The following is a 24040-nucleotide window of genomic DNA, read 5'->3' on the forward strand; positions in this document are numbered from 1 at the left end:
TCTTATTATTTTCAGATACATCCCATCAATACCTAATTAATTGAGAGTTTTTAGCATGAAGGGCTGTTGAGTTATGTCAAAGGCTCCTCCTTGTACCTCTGGTAGAGTTCGGCTGTGAATCCGTCTGGTCCTGGACTTTATTTGGTTGGTAGGCTATTAATTATTGCCCAAATTTCAGAGCCTGTTATTGGTCTATTCAGAGATTCAACTTCTTCCTGGTTTAGTCTTGGGAGGGTGTAAGTGTCGAGGAATTTATCCATTTCTTCTAGATTTTCTAGTTTATTTGCATAGAGGTGTTTATAGTATTCTCTGATGGTAGTTTGTATCTCTGTGGGATCGGTGGTGATATTCCCTTTATCATTTTTTATTGTGTCTATTTGATTCTTCTCTCTTTTCTTCTTCATTAGTCTTGCTAGCGGTCTATCAATTTTGTTGGTCTTTTCAAAAAAACAAGCTCCTGGATTCACTGATTTTTTTGAAGGGTTTTTTGTGTCTCTAGCTCCTTCAGTTCTGCTCTGATCTTAGTTATTTCTTGCTTTCTGCTACCTTTTGAATGTGTTTGCTCTTGCTTCTCTAGTTCTTTTAATTGTGATGTTAGGGTGTCAATTTTAGATCTTTCCTGCTTTCTCTTGTGGGCATTTAGTGGTATAAATTTCCCTCTACACAGTGCTTTAAATGTGTCCCAGAGATTCTGGTATGTTGTGTCTTTGTTCTCATTGGTTTCAAAGAACATCTTTATTTCTGCCTTCATTTTGTTATGTACCCACTAGTCATTCAGGAGCAGGTTGTTCAGTTTCCATGTAGTTGTGCAGTTTTGAGTGAGTTTCTTAATCCTGAGTTCTAGTTTGATTGCACTGTGGTCTGAGAGACAGTTTGTTATAATTTCTGTTCTTTTACATTTGCTGAGGAGTGCTTTACTTCCAACCATGTGGTCAATTTTGGAATAAGTGCAATGTAGTGCTGAGAAGAGTGTATATTCTCTTGATTTGGGGTGGAGAGTTCTGTAGACGTCTATTAGGTCCACTTAGTGCAGAGCTGAGTTCAATTCCTTGATATCCTTGTTAACTTTCTGTCTTGTTGATCTGTCTAATGTTGACAGTGGGGTGTTAAAGTCTCCCATTATTATTGTGTGGGAGTCTAAGTCTCTTTGTAGGTCTCTAAGGACTTGCTTTATGAATCTGGGTGCTCCTGTATTGGGTGCATATATATTTAGGATAGTTAGCTCTTCTTGTTGAATTGATCCCTTTACCATTATGTAATGGCCTTCTTTGTCTCTTCTGATCTTTGTTGGTTTAAAGTCTGTTTTATCAGAGACAAGGATTGCAACCCCTGCTTTTTTTGTTTTCCATTTGCTTGGTAGATCTTCCTCCATCCCTTTATTTTGAGCCTATGTCTGTCTCTGCACGTGAGATGAATCTCCTCATTATAGCACCCTGATGGGTCTTGACTCTTTATCCCATTTACCAGTCTGTGTCTTTTAGTTGGAGCATTTAGCTCATTTACATTTAAGGTTAATATTGTTATGAGGGAATTTGATCCTGAAATTATGATGTTAGCTGGTTATTTTGCTCATTGGTTGATGCAGTTTCTTCCTAGCATCAATGGTCTTTACAATTTGGCATGTTTTTGCAGTGGCTGGTACCAGTTGTTTCTTTCCATGTTTAGTGCTTCCTTCAGGACCTCTTGTAGGGCAGGCCTGGTGGTGACAAAATCTCTCAGCATTTACTTGTCTGTAAAGGATCTTATTTCTCCTTCACTTCTGAAGCTTAGTTTGGCTGGATATGAAATTCTGGGTTGAAAATTGTTTTCTTTAAGAATGTTGAATATTCGCCCCCACTCTCTTGTGGCTTGTAGAATTTCTGCCGAGAGATCACTTGCTAGTCTGATGGGCTTCCCTTTGTGGGTAACCTAACCTTTCTCTCTGGCTGCCCTTAACATTTTTTCCTTCGTTTCAACTTTGGTCAATATGACAATTATGTGTCTTGGAGTTGCTCTTCTCGAGGAGTATCTTTGTGGCATTCTCTATATTTCCTGAATTTGAATGTTGGCCTGCCTTGCTATGTTGTGGAAGTTCTCCTGGATAATATCCTGCAGAGTGTTTTCCAACTTGGTTCCCTTCTCCCTGTCACTTTCAGGTACACCAATCAGACGTAGATTTGGTGTTTTCACGTAGTCCCATATTTCTTGGAGGCTTTGTTTGTTTCTTTTTACTCTTTTTTCTCTAAACTTCTCTTCTCACTTCATTTCATTCATTTGATCTTCAATCACTGATACCCATTCTTCCAGTTGATCGAATCAGCTAATGAAGCTTGTGGCTTTGTCACATAGTTCTTGTGCCATGATTTTCAGCTCCATCAGGTCATTTAAGGACTTCTCTACACTGGTTATTCTAGTTAGCCGTTTGTCTAATCTTTTTTCAAGGTTTTTAGCTTCCTTGCAATGGGTTTGAACTTCCTCCTTTAGCTCAGAGAAGTTTGATCGTCTGAAGCCTTCTTCTCTCAACTCGTCAAAGTCATTCTCTGTCCAGCTTTGTTCCATTGCTGGTGAGGAGCTGCGTTCCTTTGGAGGGGAGAGGCACTCTGATTTTTAGAATTTTCAGCTTTTCTGCTCTGTTTTTTCCCCATCTTTTTTGGTTTTATCTAACTTTGGTCTTTGATGCTGGTGACGTACAGATGGGGTTTTGGTGTGGGTGTCCTTTCTGTTTGTTAGTTTTCCTTCTAACAGTTAGGACCCTTAGCTGCAGGTCTGTTGGAGTTTGCTGGAGGTCCACTCCAGACTCTGTTTGCCTGGGTATCAGCAGTGGAGGCTGCAGAACAGCAAATATTGCTGAACAGCAAATGTTGCTGCCTGATCGCTCCTCTGGAAGCTTCATCTCAGAGGGGTACCCAGCCGTGTGAGGTGTGAATCTGCCCCTACTGGGGGGTGCCTCCCAGTTAGGCTACTCGAGGGTCAGGGACCCACTTGAGGAGGCAGTCTGTCCATTCTCAGATCTCAAACTCCATGCTGGGAGAACCAACACTCTCTTCAAAGCTGTCAGACAGGGACATTTAAGTCTGCAGAGGTTTCTGCTGCCCTTTGTTTGGCTATGCCCTGCCCCCAGAGGTGGAGTCTACAGAAGCAGGCAGGCCTACTTGAGCTGCAGTGGGCTCCACCCAGTTCGAGCTTCCTGGCCACTTTGTTTACCTCCTCAAGCCTCAGCAATGCTGGGCGCCCCTCCCCCAGCCTCGCGGCTGCCTTGCAGTTCAATCCCAGACTGCTGTGCTAGCAATGAGCGAGGCTTCATGGGCATGGGACCCTCCGAGCCAGGCATGGGATATAATGTCCTGGTGTGCCATTTGCTAAGACCATTGGAAAGGCACAGTATTAGGGTGGGAGTGATCCAATTTTCCAGGTGCCGTCTGTCATAGCTTCCCTTGGCTAGGAAGGGAATTCCCTGAGCCCTTGCGCTTCCTGGGTGAGGCGATGCCTTGCCCTGCTTTAGCTGACGCTTGCTGGGCTGCACCCACTGTCCTGCACCCACTGTCCGACAAGCCCCACTGAGATGAATCCGGTACCTCAGTTGGAAATGGAGAAATTACCCGTCTTCTGCATCACTCATGCTGGGAGCTGTAGACTGGAGCTGTTCCTATTTGGCCATCTTGGAACTGCACTCCTAATTTCCTTTTTCTAGTGTTACATAGGAAAAAATAAGCTGATAGATAGGAAAAGTTGCAAAAAAAAAAAAAAAGAGATTAAAATAAAGGATGTAAGAAATATTTTTAAAATGTGATTAAAATAAAAGATGTAAGAAATTGGTACCAAGAAGACCAAGGTATCACATAGGTCCCAAACTAGCACTAATCTACCTCCAGCATAAAAAAGAACATGCACGCATGGCACTTTTCACATACCACAGTAGGTCAGCAAGCCAAATTTAGCACAGTAGTTTAGTAGCCACAAGAAAATGGTTAGTCTGTGTTTGCATACAAACATCTGCTTTCTGTTGATTACTTAGATGACACATGAGTTCACACATGCCTCTTGTAATTTTTTTGGGATTCTATCAATTGCATTTAAAAAGCTGTTTACACAATGGAATTTTTGACAGCACCAGGAAAGTTGTAACAGAAATATAAATTATTTCATTCTCCATTAGAACCATGTGGGAGAACAGAATATAAAGTACAAAGTTGCATTTGAGAACAGATAAGTTATGTGTATTCAGAATGGAAAAGAATTAATTATGCCTTCCATAATTTATGAGGAATGCCAGACAGTCAGCCGAAGCTTCTAGGTCATGTTCTTTTTCTCAGAACCTGGAAATTCAGGTATTGGTCCTGTCTGTATTGTGGAGGAAGTCTAATTCTTCCTCAACGGTTGAGGAACACCTCCAACATAAGGAGGTGAGAGAGAGGGACCTCTGACACAGCTGCCCTTCATACTTATCTAGTTAATGTGGATTCTCAAGTGTAGACACTTAGCATTTTCTATTCAGTAAGTCACTTTTCTGCTAAACAAAGTCAGAGCATTTCTCATACCTTGTTTTTAAAACTCAGAAATAAATGAATTAAGTTGTGTTTTTAATTTGCCAATTGATAAGTGTATTCATGTATAATTTTTTTCTATGTATTTTTAGTGTAGACATTTTGCTATTTAATGTATGGTCTAAAATTATGATGTGTGGCCAGATGTACAGAACATGTTTCCTCTAGAACTCAGCCTGAAATGTCATGATTCAGAAGCATTCACAGAGTACCCACCCACCTCATGACAGTCACTTTCACAAACATGATCATATATTTCATTCTTGTGATCATTCTATAAAATAGTATTTTACATATACGTATATAATACACATATATAAAAATGTGATTATAACAAAGATGTAAGAAAGTGGTACCAAGAAGACCAGGCTACCACATTGATCCCACAGCAGCACTAATCTACCTCTGATGTGAAACATGGTATATTTCACAGGTTACAGTAAGTCAACAAGCTAAATTTACCACAGTAATTTAGTGGCTACAGGAGGATGGTTTCTCATTCTTCTTGTGATAGTATGTGTATATATATGTACATACCATTTAATTAAATGGTATATATATATATGTACCACATAATTTAAAATATAGTGTGCATATACATATATTTTAAATTTTATATATATATATATATGTAGAGACAGAGAGAGAGATGGAGTCTTGCTCTGTCACCCATGCTGGAGTGCAGTGGTGCAATCTCAGCTCACTGCAACCTCCATCTCCTGGGCTCAAGTGATTCTCCTGCCTCGGCCTCCCAAGTAGCTGGGGTTACAGTGCCCACCACCATTCCTGGTTAATTTTTGTATTTTTAGTAGAGATGGGGTTTCACCATGTTGGCTAGGCTGGTCTTGAACTCCTGACCTTAAGTGATGTGCCTGCTTTGGCCTCCCTATGTGCTGAGGATTACAGGCTCAAGCCACCACCCTGGCCTATATATTTAAATTATATATAATATAAGTTAATAAATAAATCATATATAATTTAATATATATTTATATAAATACATATTTAATAAGTAAATAAATACATAAATAATATTTACATATTTGCCATGTGTACACACTTTATTTCAAATTATATATATTTAAATTATATACAAATTATATATATAATTTAAAATACATCTATATTGTGTATATATGGTAAATATATAATGGCGATACATACATATAGATATTTAATTTTACAAATGAGGAAACTGAGGCCCAAAAAGGTAAAGTAAGTTATCCAACATTTCACAGCTAGTAAGCAAGAGAAATAGAATTGAAATTCATGTCCTGCTATACAGCTGCTGCCATGCAACAGATGTATACCCCAAACAACTAAGGACATGAAAACCCTAGAAATATCATATTTTGATGTGACCCCAAGAAAAATTGCTGGTGTATATCTATTATTCTCCAAGGAAATCAGCCTTAAAGTGAGGCACGCATCTCAACTATCACCAGTTACCTTAATAACCTGATAGAGATCTATAATCCCTAAATTTTAAAATATTTCTTGAATGTATTTGTAGTTCCAATCTGGAATATCTATTGAGATAATAATTACCTTAAGTTTATGACCAGTTGTGTTATTCAGTCACTGCATTTCTATACACCTAAAATGTCTTTCAAATTTCAATGGGCATTCCCCCATTTCTAGCATTCCAAATATGGGGGTGTACATTCTTTATCCATCTTCTCAGGATTTCATAAAATTTGCTCCTTTCTTCTTTCTTGAGAATACTTGATTTCTGAGCCTGTCTGAGTCTGTCCTTATTTGCAGGCCTCTTGATTGCAGAAGATGACTCTAAACATTTTGCAGATGAAAAAAAAGATAAAACTTGCCCTACCTGGCCTCTTGCACAAGACTCTGAGGTATCTCCTTTCCCCTCTGGCCTGCAAGTCTGCCTTAGGACACTTGCTGCTCTTTCTCTTCTACGCAAGAAACTGATGATCAGTTAGACTTCAGGTTCTTTCTTGCCCTTCAGGTTTTGTTTTGTTTTGTTTTGTTTTGTTTTTAGACGGAGTCTTGCTCTGTCGCCCAGGCTGGAGTGCAGTGGCACAATCCTGGCTCACTGCGACCTCTTCTACCCGGGTTCAAGTGATTCTCCTGCCTCAGCCTCCCAAGTAGCTGGGGCTACAGGCACATGCTACCACGCCTGGCTAAATGTTTTTGTACTTTTTTAGTAGAGACGAAGTTTTACCATGTTGGCCAGGCTAGTCTCGAACTCTTGAGTTCGGGTGATCTGCCCGCCTCGGCCTCCCAAAGTGCTGGGATTACAGGCATGAGCCACCGTGCCCAGCCGCCCTTTAGTATTTCACACCGTTAATGGGCCTGAATTTGCTGTACCTTTCTGTTGAGTGGTAATATTTTGGACTTAGTTGTTATATTAAGAAAAAATTCTGAGCAGAATCAAGCAAAGGCTGTGGCAGAATGAGAAAATGACCACTTTCTTTGGCATTGGTAGGGCTATGGATTGCAAGTGTAGTGGACATCAGAAACACCTGCAGATTCCTGGGCCCATGATCCCTCCCTGAGGCTCTCTGGAATGGAGTCCAGATATGCGTGGTTTAACTGGTTTCCCTGGGTGATTCTGATGTAAGTGGTCAGAAACACCAGAAGGGTGTGATGTGTCAAACCAGTCTCTTCTGGAAAGAGGCACTACAGCTTCTCTAAAGCGAGTATTACTCATGACCTCCCACTTGCAGTAGAAAGTCCTAGTTAAAACTATGAGTAATCTTAGAGGCTCTTATTCTTCTGAATTATCTAAAACAAGAAACTAAACAAAACCAACCAACCACTCATCTAGTCAAATAAATGCTGCCTGAAAGAAGAGCAACAGCTGTTCTTTCTTTTTATCCAGCGATTTGGAGAAAACATTGTAAGTTCTTCTCCATAAAGCAGTAGAAAAAGATGACATGATAAGAGATCCGTGGGCTTTTCCTCCAGAGAGCAAATAGAAAACCCTTGGTTTTTGTCCTGACTGAGAAACGCTTAAACGTCTACATGTACAATCAGATAATCCCTAAAATGCCTTTCCCCTGGTCTAACTCAATTCGGATAACTGTGTTTGTCTGTGAGAAACCCTCAGAGAATATATTCAAGCCAAATGATCTCATGCCTGGATTTTGCAAAACAATATGTGCACAAGACCAGAATTTATATCATCATGGAATATGTGCCTTTCCCAAATCCAGCCCCGGGATGTTCTTCAACAACGTGGCTTCTTTGCCACATCTGAGTCACTTCCTGGGCCTGGATCCAGAACAGCCTGTAGACCCCTGGCCACCAACAAGCCACATAAGGAAGCAGTTCTGTACTATTTCTAGGAATGGCATCTTTTAAAATTATTTTACACTTATCTCACCCATTTTGGTATCCCAGATGGCTTTAAAGGGGAGTTAGCATGGCCGAAAGTGATATATTTTTTTCCTCAAAATAATTAAATTTTCCGTTGTGCTCAATTGAGAGAAAAATCAAAAGCGTGCAGTGGTAAAAATGCCTGACAATCCCTGGAGATGCTGAACTAGTCTCTTTGTGGAAAATTCTGGAGATCTGTTTGCTGCCCTGGGGTATTAGCTTCCTTTGCACCTCTGCAGGGGAGATTCAGGTTCTATGTATTCTTTAGGGAGGTTGGAGAAACAGGAAAAGTTGTTCTGGATTGAACTCTCACCTCTGACCACAAACAGTTGCTAGGTTGAATCTCCCCTATCCAAAAAGTTTGGAACCAGAGTGTTTTGGATTTTTTATTTTTTTCAGACTTTGGAATTTTTGCATATACATAATGAGATATCTTGGAGATGGGGACCTAATTCTAACCATGAAATTCACTTATGTTTCATATATGCCTTATACATACAACCTGAATGTAAGTTTATACAATATTTTAAAATATTTTTGTGCATGAAACAAAGTTTGTACACCCTGAACCATCAGAAAGCAAAGCATCATGTCAGCACTTTAAAAAGTTTAGATTTTGGAGCTTTCTAGATTTCAGATTTCTGAATTAGGGATGCTCAACCTGTAACACTTCTTGGTACTTGTGTGTATTAGCCTACGCCTTTGCGGTTGAAGAGCTTTGACTCCGTTTCTCTGCTTGTCACTTCCAGAAGGACTGCTCTCTACATGGTGTAATGGGATCTCTCATTGAGGGGAGGAATGAGGAGTTATTGTATGCTCTGCCTCAGAAGAGGAGGCCACAGTTGTCAGGCCTACTCAGCAAAGTGTCCCAGAGGCTGGTCTGCAGTCCTTGCAAAGAGGCACATCCAACCTGGGGACTGCAGGAGGATGCGTCTGGGCCCACACTCCCCCACACACTGCCTGCTCCAAGGACCTCTTTTGGTTTTAAGATCCAAAATGCCACCGTTGGAAATTCATTTGAATTGGTAGATCTCCTTTTTGAGAGGCCAAATAAGAATGAATGGGACGGCCTAGAATGCTTTTCCTGTAGCTCTTGTTATCTTACTAACCATGGTCCTATAAAAAAATCAGGCAATGACTCCTGCAGAAAGCTGTTCCATTCTGGGATCATTGGTCCTTCTACGAGGCATCCTAGCCTAGTGCTGTGCTGTCACTTCCTGCTTGAGATTAGTATTCTCTGCTGGCCTCCCTGAAGGGAGGACCTGGGTATTGTTCATTCATCGTTGTGTTTCCACTGGGCCTGACACCTGGTTTACTCTATAAATATTTGTTGAATGAGCCCAGTATCTTTGATTATAAAATGATAAAGTAATTCAGCTATAAAATGATGATGGTGATGATACCTTCCTCAGGGTGTTTGTGAGTAGGAGAGGAGATAATCTACGTCAAGTTGTTGGCAAACTGTAAAGCTCTGTACAAAAAATGGGAGTCTTCAGGATAACTTGCCAGGAAGCGTGAGAGGGGTTCCAGAAGACACAGAAACCTCACCCACTTTCAGGATTTTCCTGAGGCCCATTCTAAGCAACGATATTTAGACCTGCACACAGAACCACACCCAAAAGGACTTTGCTCTGTCTTTCTATCAAGATCCTTTGCCCTGAAAGAACCTAACCCCAAAGGTATTCCCAGAGCTTGTCATTTTATAGAGTGAATAACCAGAGGTTAGAATAATTAGACACTAATTCTCACAGAATCTGTTTGACAAGTAGTTTGGCGGATAATTGCATTAATTACTAAGATTAAAAGTCTAAGACGATAAGGAGCAGAAATTTGCTCATTACCCAGATAGACCAGAACAGAGTGGGAGATTGTAGGGAATTGTAGCAGAGATACCAGTTACTCCCCACACACATCCCCTTCTCAGAGAACCCGCCTCTCCTCCCCACCTTGGCCATCCACAGCTGTCTGGACTGGGATAGAAGGCTATGGTTCAGGCCTTCTCACCTCAAAGAAGAAAAGCCACGGCAGGGCCATGCTGTTTAGATTGTTAGAGTTTGGACAGAGACACTGAGAAAGTCTGCCTTCGAAACATGAACCAGGGGGACTACATTGAGCCAGGCCTGAAGAACCAGTACACATCAAAGCAAAGAAAGCCAGGCCATCAAAAGACACCGTGGTGAGGCCCCTCAGTCCCCACCCACCATTTCACCAGGCCCTGTCTGTGTGCCAAGCTCAACCCTCAGAAAGGATATTTCATGTAGGCTGGGTACATGAAATGTAATCCTGTAATACCAGCACTTTGGGAGGCCAAGGCAGGTGGATCACTTGAGGTCAGGAATTTGAGACCAGCCTGGCCAACATGATGATACCCCATCTGTACTGAAAATACAAAAAATTAGTCGGGTGTGTTGGTGTGCTTCTGTAGTCCCAGCTACTCGGGAGGCTGAGGCAGGAGAATTGCTTGAACCCGGGAGGTGGAGGTTGCAATGAGCCGAGATCGTGCCACTGCACTCCAGCCTGGGCAACAGAGAGAGACTTCATCTCAAAAAAATAAAAAATAAAATAAAATAAATAAGGCAGAAACAAACAGAAAAAGTAACGGTGTTACTTATCGTGAATGCTAGAGTATACAGCAATGAACCAATAAAGGGCTTCCAAATCAGGAAAGAGGAAGTCAAACTGTCACTGTTAGTTGATAATATGATCATTTACTTTGAAAACCCTAAGGACTCCTCCAGAAAGCTCCTAGAACTGATAAAAGAATTCATCAGTTTCCAGATACAAGATTAATGTACATGAATCAGTAGCTCTTCTATACACCAACAATGACTAAGCAGAGAATCAAATCAAGAACTCAACCCCTTTTACAATAGCTGCAAAAAAAAAAAAAAAATACTTAGGAATATACCTAACCAAGGAGTCAAAAACCTCCACAAGGAAAACTACGAAACACTGCTGAAAGAAATCATAGACGAAATGAACAAATGGAAACACATCCCATGCTCATGATGGGTACAATCACAAATTCAGTGCAATCCCTATCAAAATACCACTATCATTCTTCACAGAATTAGAAAAAATAATTCTAAAATTCATATGGAACCAAAAAAGAGCCCACATAGCCTAAGCAAGACTAAGCAAAAACAACAAATCTGGAGGCATCACACTACACTACCTGATTTCAAACTATACTATAAGGCCATAGTCACCAAAACAGCATGGTACTGGTACAAATATAGGCACATAGACCAGTGGAATAGAATAGAGAACCCAGAAATGAACCCAGATACAGTCAACTGATCTTTGACAAAGCAAACAAAAACAAAGTGGGGAAAGGACACCCTTTTCAGCAAACAGTGCTGGGACAATTGGCAAGCCACATGTAGGAGAATAAGAGAATCTCTCACCTTATACAAAAATCAACTCAAGATGGATCAAAGACCTAAACCTAAGACCTGAAACTATAAAAATTCTAGAAGATAACATTGGAAAAACCCTTCTAGATATTGGCTTTGGCAAGGATTTCATGACCAAGAACCCAAAAGCAAATGCAATAAAAACAAAGATAAATAGCTGGGACGTAATTAAACTAAAGAGCTTTTGCACAGCAAAAGGAACAGTCAGCAGAGTAAACAGACAACCCACAGAGTGGGAGAAAAGTCATCAAAATCTATACATCTGACACAGGACTAATATCAAGAATCTACAGTGAACTCAACCAAATCAGTAAGAGAAAAACAAACAATACCATCAAAAAGTAGGTTAAGGACATGAATAGACAATTCTGAAAAGAAGATACACAAATGGCCAACAAACATGAAAAAATGCTCAACATCATTAATGATGAGGGAAATGCAAATCAAAATCACAATGCAATACCACCTCAGTCCTGCCAGAATGGCCATAATCAAAAAAGAGTAGATGTCAGCATGGATGCGGTAAACAGGGAACTCTTTTTTTTTTTTTTTTTGAGACGGAGTCTTGCTCTGTCACCCAGGCACCCAGGCTGGAGTGCAGTGGCGGGATCTCGGCTCACTGCAAGCTCCGCCTCCCGGGTTCACGCCATTCTCCTGCCTCAGCCTCTCCTAGTAGCTGGGACTACAGGCGCCCGCCACCATGCCCGGCTAATTTTTTGTATTTTTAGTAGAAACGGGGTTTCACCGTGGTCTTGATCTCCTGATCTCGTGATCCACCCGCCTCGGCCTCCCAAAGTGCTGGGATTACAAGCGTGAGCCACCGCGCCCGGCCCAACAGGGAACTCTTTTACACCGCTGGTGGGAATGTAAACTAGTACAGCTGCTATGGAAAACAGTGCGGCGATTCCTTAAATAACTAAAAGTAGAGCTACCATTTGATCCAGCAGTCCTACTTCCCAGAGGAAAAGAAGTCATTATTCAAAAAAGACACTTGCACACACGTTTATAGCAGCACAATTCACAGTTGCAAAAATCATGGAACCATGATTATATATAATATATATATACCATGATTTTATATATATATGATCAAGCTGCCCTTTCTATTTTTCTATGAGCCCACTTATATCTTGAAGGTCTCATTCTTCAGGAGATCTTGCAGAGCTAGTAGACATTGCTGAGCATCTAACTTGTCCCAACGGGCTTTCTTGATTCTAGAGAAAATAGAACGCTACAATACATTCTGAATAACAGTGGGAAGGGCTTGAAAAAGGGATTTTTAATTTTCATGGAGGAAAAATTATGTTGTATAAATATAATATGTATTTTCTTTTGGATAATGCATTTGCTCATACACACACACACACACACACACACACACACACACCATGGAATAGTACGCAGCCTTAAAAAGGAATGAATTAAACAGCATTTGCAGTGATCTGGATGAGATTAGAGACTAATATTCTAAGTAAAGTAACTCGGAAATAGAAAACCAAACATCGTGTGTTCTCACTGATATGTAGGAGCTAAGCTATGAGGATGCAAAGGCATAAGAATGATATAAGGGAGTTTGGGGACTTAGGGGGAAGGCTGAAAAGGGGGTGAGGGATAAAAGACTACAAATATGGTGTAGTATATACCGCTCGGGTGATGGGTGCACCAAAATCTCATGAATCACCACTAAAGAACTTATGCATGTAACCGAATACCACCTGTACCCCAATAACTTATGGAAAATAAAAAATAAAAATAAATTTTTAAAAATCAAGGCAGAAACAAATAAACAGAAAAACTAACGGCGTTACTTATGGTGAATGCTGGAGTATACAGCAATGGACCAATAGATTTTTGTGGTATTTCTGGAGGGACTTTCTAGCTTGGCTCGAGTTCTTTGGAGACTGATAATGCTGGTGTCTTACTATGTTTGGTAAGTTCATGCAAAAAATAAATTGTCAGAGGTAAAATTCAGTGTCTTGTGAATGGTGGGAAATGGAGATTAAAAAGGATTCATGTGCAGATGAAAGCTGAGAAGGTGATAGCCTGTTTGGCTGCTATCTGGAGTTGATGGAAAAAAGGGTTTTGGTGGGGCAGGGGTAACCGGGTTGACTATGACCAACAGTTCACCAAAGAACAACTTTCTAAGTGATAATCATAATTGGGTTGTGCCTGTTTGTAGATAGTGTTTCTCCTCAAGATAAGGAAGAATTCATGGGAAAGCTGTATCCCTAGCAGAATGTAAACACAGAACACCATGCTGCCCTCATAAGACTTAGATATATCTTTATGTTTCAAGACTCCCAAAGACCTCTGCTCTATGGTTACATTTTTATTGTTTTTTTCAAATAGGGCTTCGAAGGCCCTCCTCTTTACTTAAGAAGCTCCTGGAACCCTTATTCTTACTTGTGCCTTCTTTTCCTTTGCTTTCCTTAATATTCGTATTTTTCCAAATATCCTCTTTCTTATTTTTGCTTTACAAATTTTCCTTTTAGATTTTTTCCATTTTAAAAGACAACCTGTCCTCATAAACTTGCAACCCGGGAGAAAGAAGGTGAACCCCTCCTTCCTTGTGCATCTGCCTCACTTGCTTTTTTGGCACAATCAGCAGGCCATTGTGGTATTTCAGGCCCACCACATCTGACAGCAATAATGTGAAAAGTTTAAGAGGACTGTAACCCCGAGGCTATTTGCAAAGTGTTCATTCTGTTAAGTACAAAGTTTAAGCGAGTTTGAATGTCAGCTTGTCTCAGATTCCCATTTGTAGTTCATTTAAATGATGCATACACTCCATTTATTGCTCTAATTGTCTGCAGGCAGAACTCTGGATCTGCCCGGACATTTCTGGCCCATTTCCAAGCCTCCACATTCCCAGTGATCACCTCCTCATATCTCTTCACTGGGATCCAAGGTTCTTCTCTATTTGCCAAACTGCATGTTATGTGGGGAGATTGGTGGTGCTAGGGGTTTTCTTTTTGGTTACTTCCTTACTTTCATTTAAAAAAAAAAAAAACCTGCCAAGCATAGTGGCTCACGCCTGTAATCCTAGCACTTTGGGAGGCTGGGGCGGGAGGGTTGCCTGAGCTCAGGAGTTCAAGACCAGCCTGGGCAACACGGTGAAACCCCGTCTCTATTAAAATACAAAAATTTAGCTGGGCGTGGCGGCATGCACCTACAGTCCCAGCTACTCAGGAGGCTGAGGCAGGAGAATTGCTTGAACCCGGGAGGCGGAGGTTGCAGTGAGCTGAGATTGCGCCACTGCACTCCAGCCCGGGCAAGAGAGTGAGTCTCCGACTCAAAAAAAAAAAAAAAAAAAAAAAAAGGCAGTAGGTAATGAAATACATCCATTTTTAAAAAAATCAAATGCTCAGTGAGTGCCTACTGTGAACCAGGCACTGTGCTTGATCCTGGGGTTGCAGTGACAACATAGAAATGATGACAATAGCAGCTGCTCTAGAGGTGCTCACAGTCTAGCAAAGGTGTCATAAAGAGAGTGAATTATAGAGCTAAGGTGTAGCCTTTGGAGGTTCAGTTTAACACAGTCTCAAGGAAGAGGTTTACATTATTCAGAGATTTACGAAGACAACATTTTATTACATCCTTCTGAGGGTCATTTTAACCTCACTGTTAAACTTAAGGCTATTTCCTGTTGTTCTTAGCAGTGATGAAGTCCGTTTGCTCAGCATCCTCCTGATGAGAACTCTGCATATATCCCAGCAGACAGCCATCAAGCTGCCCTTTTTATTTTTTCTATGAGCCCACTTACGTCTTGAAGGTCTCATTCTTCAGGAGATCTTGCAGAGCCAGTAGACACCGCTGAGCATCTAACTTATCCCAAGGGGCTTTCTTGATTCTAGAGAGAATAGAACACTACAATACATTCTGAATAACAGTGGGAAGGGCTTGAAAAGGGATTTTTAATTTTCAGGGAGGAAAGATTAAGTTGTGTAAATATAATATGTATGTTCTTTTGGATAATGCATTTGCTCATTTGGGTTATTAGGTTGAAGGAGGAAAGAGGGCCTAAGTAATATATTTTTCACCAATAACTTTTTTTTTTTTCGATTGAGACTGGGTTTTGCTCTGTTGCCCAGGGTGGAGTGCAGTGGTGTAATCAGAGCTCACTATAACCTTGAACTCCAGGGTTCAAGCAATTCTCCTGCCTCAGCCTCCTAAGTACATAGGGCTATGGATGGCATCACCATTCCCAGCTAATTTTTAAAATTTAGTAGAGACAGGGGTCTTGCTCCATTGCCCAGGCTTGTCTCAAACTCCTGGCCTCAAGCAATCCTGCAACCCTGCTTTGGCATTCCAAAGTTCTGGGACAGGTATAAGCCACCATTCCTGGTCCATCAGCAACTTCTAGAGCCCAGATTGTGCTGTTTTGTGCTGTGTCCAAAAAAGGTTAATATCTGACTTTATACAAATGAAAGGTGCTGTTGCTACTAATGGCTGTTGCTTAGAGTGATGGCTGACTCTGCATGTTAAGCATCTATTAGGACCTGGAATCCTACAATGTCCTATCTTATCTCCCATGATTTAGCTGAATGCTCTCATACTGTTACTACTCTTTATTCTTTTCTTTTCTCTTTTCTTTTCTTTCCTTTCGTTTTCTTTTTCCTTCCTTCCTTCCTCCCTTCCCTTCCTTCCCCTTCCTTCCTTCCTTCCTGTCTTCCTTCCTTCCTGTCTTCCTTCCTTCCTCCTTCCTTCCTTCCTGTCTTCCTTCCTTCCTGTCTTCCTTCCTTCCTGTCTTCCTTCCTTCCTTCCTGTCTTCCTTCCTTCCTGTCTTCCTTCCTTCTTTCCTCCTTTCCTCCTTCCTTCCTTCCTTCCTTCCTTCCTTCCTTCCTTCTTTCCTTCCTTCCTTCCTTCCTTCCTTCTTTCCTTTCTCTCTCTCTTTCCTTCCTCCCTCCCTCTCTCTCTCTTTCTCTCTTTCTGTCTTTCTCTCTTTCTCTCTTTCTTTCTTTGACAAGGTCTCGCTTTGTTGCCCAGGCTGGGGTGTGGTGGCACCATCATGGCTCGCTACAGCCTTGACTTCCTGGGCTCGGGCAATCCTCCCACTTCTGCCTCCCAAGTAGCTGGGACTACGGGCATGTGCTAACATGCCCAGCTAATTTTTGTGTTTTTTGTAGAGAGGGAGTTTTACCGTGTTGTCCAGGCTGGTCTTAAATTCCTAGGAGCTCAAGCAATCCACCCACCCTGGCCTCCCAAAATGCTGGGATTACAGGCATGAGCCCCTGTGCCATTACTTCTTGAAGAAGCTTACTGATACACACAATAAGCCTCGTTCTTCTACCTTTTGACAACTTTCAAATCTTTGAAGGCAGCTGCTCTGCCGTTAAAAATTCCCTATTTCCTCAAGAGTTGCTTATATATGATCCTTGCTGCCTTCTTCCCAATCCAATGGGACAATAAGTCCTACATTTCTTCCCTTGCTGTATCTCATACATTGGTCCCTTCTTTCTTTCTGTTACAACAATTTTACCTGCAATATTATGAAAATGAACTACTTCACCATAGACATGATAAAATGGTTGAAACTTTGGGAAATGTAACAACATCCGATGGATGTTTGTGATTGTCTTTTGGAGGACATGGGAAAAAAACAGTGAGTATAATCATTGCCACTCATTCTGGGGCAGGGTTCAATGGGGACATGTAGTTTTAATTTTAGCTACAATTTACAAAAGAGACTGGAACTTTTGGACAAAGGGAAAGCAGTGTACCTCCTCCAAGTGTAAGGAGAGAGCTAATTTTAGGTGGAGCAAGTGCCTGTTACAGAAACACTTTCGTATTCCTTAGATCTTCTCCCTTCCTCAAAAACCATCAATGAGGCCAGGTGCGGTGGCACACACACGTAATCCCAGCACTTTGGGAGGCCAAGGCAGGTGAATAACTTGAACTCAGGAGTTCGAGACCAGCCTGGGAAACATGATGAAACCTGGTCTCTATAAAAATATAAAAAAATTTAGCCAGTCATGGTGGTGCACGTCTGTAATCCCAGGTACTCTGGAGGCTGGGGTAGGAGGATCACCTGAACATGGAGAAATTGAGGCTGCAGTAAGCTGAGATCACACCACTGCACTCCAGCCTGAGCGATGGAGTGAGACCCTGTCTCAAAAAGGAAAGAAAGAAAAAAAAAAAAGCAACCATTAATGGCTCAACTTTGCATAAAGTATAGAATCCAAACTTCTGAGCTGCCTTTCAAGCACTAATATAACAGCCAAGCTAGTTTTTTTCTTGTCCACCCTCCCCGAAATAAACAAGCTTTGTACTTTCCTGCCTTTCTTCATTGGATAAACCTGTTTCCAACATCAAAACCATCTTCCTTCTCTCTGCCTGGCCAAAACCAATAGTTCTCAATATTGATTACCTAACTCAGTTATCTGTTAAACTTAAAAATGAAGGAGAAGAAGAAAGCGGGAGAAAAAGGAGGAGGGGGAGAATGAGGAGGATACAGATGAGGAGGAGGAGGAGGATACAGATGAGGAAGGGGGGGAGGGGGAGAGGGAGGAGCTGCTAGGTATGATAGTATCATATTTCTGGGGTTATGACCCCAGCACATACATTTCTTTCAAATGGGTTGAGAACCTAAAATAAAATGAAATAAAATAAAATAGGTTGAGAACCACTGTCCTGCCTTTAATGCTCAATTCAAACCCCTGCCTCATCTGAGAAGCCTTCCCTGAGCATGCCAGTGAAGAACAGTCCTTCCTGGTTGCCATTATGAATGCACTCAATGGCACCTAACTTACAGCCTAGATGGCCCTGAGTCAGCTCAGAAGCTGTTTGATGATAAAGCCAAGTGATTTTTTTTTTTTTTTTTTTGAGGCAGACTCTCACTCTGTCACCCAGGCTGGAGTGCAGTGGTGCCATCTCAGCTCACTGTAGCCTCTGCCTCCCGGGTTCAAGCAATTCTCCTGCCTCAGGCTCCTGAGTAACTAGGACTACAGGCATGTGTTACCATACCTGGCTAATTTTTTTATTTTTAGCAGAGTTGGGATTTCTTCATGTTGGCCAGGCTGGCCTCGAACTCCTGACCTCAGGTGATCCTCTCCCCTCAGCCTCCCAAGGTGCTGGAATTACAGGTGTGAGCCACTGTTCCCAGCCGAAGCCAAGTCTTATAACCTGCCATTCTTGGGCCACTAGTACAGCATCTTGTCCATAGAAATCTTCACAAATATTGGCCAGATGCAGTGGCTCATGCCTGTAATCCCAGCACATTGGGAGCCTGAGGAAGGAGGATTGCTTGAGTCCAGGAGTTTGAGGCGAGCATGGGCAACACAGCAAGACCTCATCTCTACAGAAAATTTAAAAATTATCCAGGCATGGTTATTTGCGTCTGTAGTCCCAGCTCCTTGGGAGGCTGAGACTAGAGAATTACTTGAGCCTGGGAGGTCAAGGCTGCAGTGAGCCTTGATTGCACCACTGCACTCTAGCCTGGGCAACGACGCGAGTCCTCATCTCAAAAAAAGAAAAAAAAGAAGAAGCAAAATAAAAAGAAATCTTCATAATGATTTACCAGTTATTGGCTCAAGGTGGCAGGGGCAGGTATAGCCAAAAAATGGGTGTGGAGCATGTGATGGAGAAAAACCAATGCTAGGGTTTGCAAGGCAGGACGTAAGGGCAGCAGCGAATTCTCTAACACCTTAGCATCCACAAACAAACGCAAGCTGCATGAGAGCGAGACAGAACTGCAAAGGAGCCCACTGAGTCCAGGTGAGCTGAGAGCCGAGTCTTTAGAAGTGGGGAGAGGTGGAGCCATAGTCGGTGACAATGCAGAGGGGCCATGAGGTGCATTTTCAGGGAGTTGAGGACATAGCTTTTGTCTGAGGAGAGAGGCTGCCTTCCAGCCTAGGCAGATAACTTGGGTCCAAGAGTATTAAAGGAGAGCTCCCAGACTTGGACAGAGTGCCAGAAGTGAGGTGAAATACAGGAAAAAATCTGCCCCAAGATGGAGATGAGTGAGGCCTGAAGAGATTGGAGAAGGAGGCAGGCCTGCCTCACAGAGACAGATGAGTTTCTTGAGTCATGTTTTAATGGTTCCTGAGTTATTTGAGTACCAGACTTACACATCAACTGACTCTCTTCATTCCGTCTCCTAATTCCCAAGGCACTCAGGCACTTTACAACAGCTGAGCTTGCTGAGCAACTTACCATGCAGCAGGGAAAGGGCAGGACTGCGGCCGACTGCCAGGGACCCTGGGCCAGCCAGTCAGGAGTCTCCCAGGAAGACTGCAAAGCACCCTTCTGTTGGGAACTGCCCGGGGTGCCTGTTTCATACAAACCCTTCCATTTCTGTGATTTCACAAGTGATAAATATTTTTTTAAACAGAGGAACCAGATCTTTCTGGTAAAACATTCATGCAAACTTTCCCACTCTACCACAGCAGGAAAAGTCCTCCAGCCAGAACATGTGATTAGAAACAAATTAAGAAAACGCAATCTGCTGGCTCAGGTGGTCCCTCTCGCCTTGATGGGCCTTGGGGTAGTGGGGATCCCTGGGGCTTCTCCACTCAGCAGACTCTGGACCCTAGCAGGGAAACATCCAAATGCCAGCACCTGTGCCTCCCTTCCTGCCCGGAAAATCCTCCATCCCCAAACCTCTCCCTTTAATTCGCCAAACACCTGCTCTGTGATGTTGAGTGTGGTGGGCTTGTAAAGAAGCCTAAGACATAACTATTTCCTGTGTGCCCACTGTGAGCATGCTTTGTAGCTGCTTTGCACAGAGCTCATTCAAATGCCAATCCTTACAGCAACCCTGTGAGACTGGTCTTACAATACGAATTTGGGGAGAAAATGGAAGTCCTGAGAGTTGTTAAACAAGGTACCCAGTGACATTCAGGGGCAAGTGGAAAGAGGAGCTTCCAACCCAGGGCTGTCTGATTCTCATTAATAATAACAGCCAGCATTTGTTACATGCCAAGCACTGTTAATAAGCACTCTACACGCATCTACTCAGCCCAACAAGGTAGGAACAATCATCACTTTCCTCCTTTCACTGATGAGGAAACTGAGGCACAAAGCTATTAGGTGCCTTGTCTGCAGTCCAAGTAGTACATAGTATGGATGGATTGAACCCATAGAAGTGTCTAGATGTTTCTCCAGGGGGAGTCCGGTTCATCCCTACTCTACTTGGCCAGCCTGGCCTTCCTTCCCAGACTGGCCGCCAAAGACACCATTAAACAACAATGCAGGACACACAGTGTGATAGAAGATGGAGGTTTTAAAATTTTATTATTTTTATTATTTTTTTGAGACAGAGTCTCGCTCTGTCACCCAGGCTGGAGTGCAGTGGCACGATCTCAGCTCACTGCAACTTCTGCCACCCAGGGTCAAGCGATTCTCCTGCCTCGGCCTCACAAGTAGCTGCAATTACAGCTGTGCACCACCATGCCCAGCTAATTTTTGTATTTTTAGTAGAGACAGGGTTTTACCATGTTGGCCAGTCTGGTCTCAAACTCCTGACCTCAGGTGATCCACTCATCTCGGCCTCCTAAAGTGCTGGGATTACAGGCATGAGCCACTGTGCCTGGCCCCATTGTGGTGTTTTTTAGATGATTTTTGAAATTTGGGGGTCCTAACAGACATGTATGAGAACCGTGAGGATTTTCTAGTGGAACCTGCACTCTGGGTTGTACTAGCAGGTACAGAAACAGGCCTTGATGGGGGCGGGGGAGGGATTTAAAATTCGAGCAGACAGAATTTTTATTAACATGAGGAAATTCTTAGATTACAGGATTACATGACAAAAGAAAGCTACAAGGCTATAGTATAATCTTAATGATATAAAAGACTCATTAAAATTATGGAATAAGCTAAATTACAGGTTTTTTAAAGGATCAATGTTTTGAGTCAAGCAACAATAAAGAAAAATATTTCTACTGGTGTATGCTTTTCCTAATTTAGTTAAGTTCAAAGATTTTTTGAGCACATCTTGAGTTGGTAAGTCAGTGTGACACAGGCATCCAGGCATTACCCTGGAGAAGTCTGCATTCTGGTAGTGTAGGCCAGCTGGGCTATAAAGTCTTCTATCATGAGTCCAGTCCTAGAAAAGCATCCTTTACCCAGCCCGGCTTGGCAAACTTTTGTAGCAGGCAAAGGTTTATGTCGTGCACTCTCCTACCATTTTCCTTTCACACTCTATCCTATCATCCAGTCAAATTCCTGGCATATAGAAGAGAGCTTAATATAATTGTCCATCAGCATCCATGGGGGATTGGTTCTGGGATTCCATGAGGATACTAAAATTTATGGGTGCTCAAGCCCTTTATATAAAATGGTGTGGTATTTTCATATAACTTGCATACATCCTCCTATAGACTTTATTTATTTATTTATAAATAAATAATCTCACTCTGCTGCCCAGGCTGGGGTGTAGTCACATGCTCATGGTTCATGGCAGCCTTGACCTCCTGGGCTCAAGCGATGCTATTGTCTCAGCCTTCTGGATAGCTAGGACTACAGGTGTATGCCACTACACCTGGCTAATTTTTCAATTTTTTTTGTAGAGACAGGGTCTTAGTATGTTAACCAGGCTGGTCTTGAACTCCTGGCCTCAAGTGATCCTCCTGCCTCAGCCTCCCAAAGTGCTAAGATTACAGGTATGAGCCACCGCACCCAGCATCCTTCTGTATACTTTATGTTGTCTCTAGATTACGCATATACCTCATATAATGTAACTGCTATATAAATAGTTATTATATTGTATTGTATAGAGAATAATTATAAGGAAAAAGTCTGTATGTGTTCAGTACAGATGCAACCATCCATTTTGCGGGATTGGGGGGAATATTTTGATCCACAGTTGATTGGATACATGAATGCCAAAATCATGGATATATAAAGGGTCAACTGTATTTATGGCACTCAACTTAAATGATTCCTCAAAGCTGAATAACCCCATTGCTAATCATTCAGTAATACCTTAGACATATGTCCTTTTCCATTTTTTTCTTTAGAGCAATTCAGTGTTCTATATCTACAAAGAAAAAAGTTTCACCACCTTTCAGTCGCGCCCTTCCACTTTTGTAGTTTTGCAAGATAAACCAATGGATTTTAATATCATAGAATAGGAAAAGTTAATTGATTTGGTTTCAGACTCCACATTGTAACTAACCTCTAAAAAACTATCACTTGTTGAATTTTGGTGTATCAAAGATGAGCATCCACAATGATCTGGAAAGCCTGTTAAAATCTCCTTTTTTTCCAACTACACATCTGTGGGAAGCTAGATTTTCTTCATTTACTTCAACCAAAATACATTGCCACAGCTTCAATGCAGAAGCAAATATGAACATCCAACTTTCTCCCACTAAGTCATATGTAAAAGGGATTTTCAAAAATATAAAACCATGCCACTTTTCTCACTATTTTTGGTTTTGGAAAATACGGCTTTTAAATTGAGAGAAAAAAAATCACATATCATGAAACTCACAATTTAATCATAATTTATTATTATTAAAAAATGTTTCCAACTTTAATTTTTGATTCAGGGGGTACATGTGCAGGTTTGTTACCTGAGTATATTGTGCAATGCTGAGGTTTGGAGTATGTAGGATCTCGTCACCCCGGTGCTGAGCATAGTACTCAACAGTTTTTCAACCCTTGCGCCTTGCCTTCCTTCCCATCTAGTAGTCCCCAGTATCTATCGTTGCCAACTTTATGTCCATAAGTACTTGATGTTTAGCTCCCACTTATAAATAAGAATTAACCATATTTTAAAGTTTACAATCCACAGCTTCCGGTACAGTCACAAGGTTATACAACCATCACCATTACCTAATTTCAGAATGTTTTCATCACCCCAAAAAGAAAGCCTGTAATCATTAAACAGTTATTCCTCATTTCCCCATCCCCCCAACCCCTAGTAACCACTAATCTGCTTTCTGTCACATTTGCCTATTCTGGACAACTCATATAAATGGACTCATATACTCTGTGGCCTTTTGTCTCTGGCTTCTTTTCATCTAACATGATATTTTCAGCATCCATTTGTATCTATGCATGTATCTGCACTCCATCCCCACCCCCCCTTTTTTTTGAGATGGAGTCTCACCCTGTCACCCAGGCTGGAGTGCAGTGGTGCCATCTCGGCTCACAGCAACCTCTGCCTCCTGGGTTCAAGTGATTTTCCTGCCTCAGCCTCCCAAGTAGCTGGGATTACAGGCGTTCACCACCATGCCCAGCTAATTTTTTTTTTTTTTTTAGTAAAGATGGGGTTTCACCATGTTGGACAGGCTGGTCTTGAACTCCTGACCACCCACTTCAGTGATCTGCCTGCCTGCCTCAGCCTCCCAAAGTGCTGGGATTACAGGCATGAGCCACTGTGCCCGCCTTCATCCCTTTTTATGGCTTAATAATACTCCATTGTATGGATATACCACATTTAGCTTAGACTTGGTTTGTTTCCACTTTTTGACCACTGAATAAAGCTGCGATGAACATTTTTGTTAAAGTTTTCATTTGAACACCTGCTTTCAGTTCTCTTGGATATATGCCTGTAAGTAGAATTGTTGGGTCATGTTTTAACTCTGTGTTTCACTTTTGATAAACTGCCAAACTGTTTCCCCAGCAACTGCATCATTTTACATCCCCACCAGGCAAGTACGAGTGTTCCAATTCCTCATATCCTCATCGAAACTTGTTATTTTCAACTTATTTATTTTTTATTATAGCCATTCTAGTGGTATGAAGTAGTATCTCATTGTGGTTTTGATTTGCATTTTCCTAATGACCAATGATGGTAAACATCTTTTCATGTGC

General features: G+C 41.8%; 1 protein-coding gene across 1 annotated transcript in view; it reads left to right on the forward strand.

Annotated features, from left to right (window-relative positions):
- Window positions 1–24040, forward strand: part of LHFPL2 (LHFPL tetraspan subfamily member 2) — a 229490-nt gene that overhangs the window by 51485 nt on the left and 153965 nt on the right. The window lies entirely within an intron of this gene.

The sequence above is a fragment of the Hylobates moloch genome, unplaced genomic scaffold, assembly GCF_009828535.3.
Source record: "Hylobates moloch isolate HMO894 unplaced genomic scaffold, HMol_V3 SCAFFOLD_6, whole genome shotgun sequence".
NCBI lineage: Eukaryota > Metazoa > Chordata > Mammalia > Primates > Hylobatidae > Hylobates > Hylobates moloch.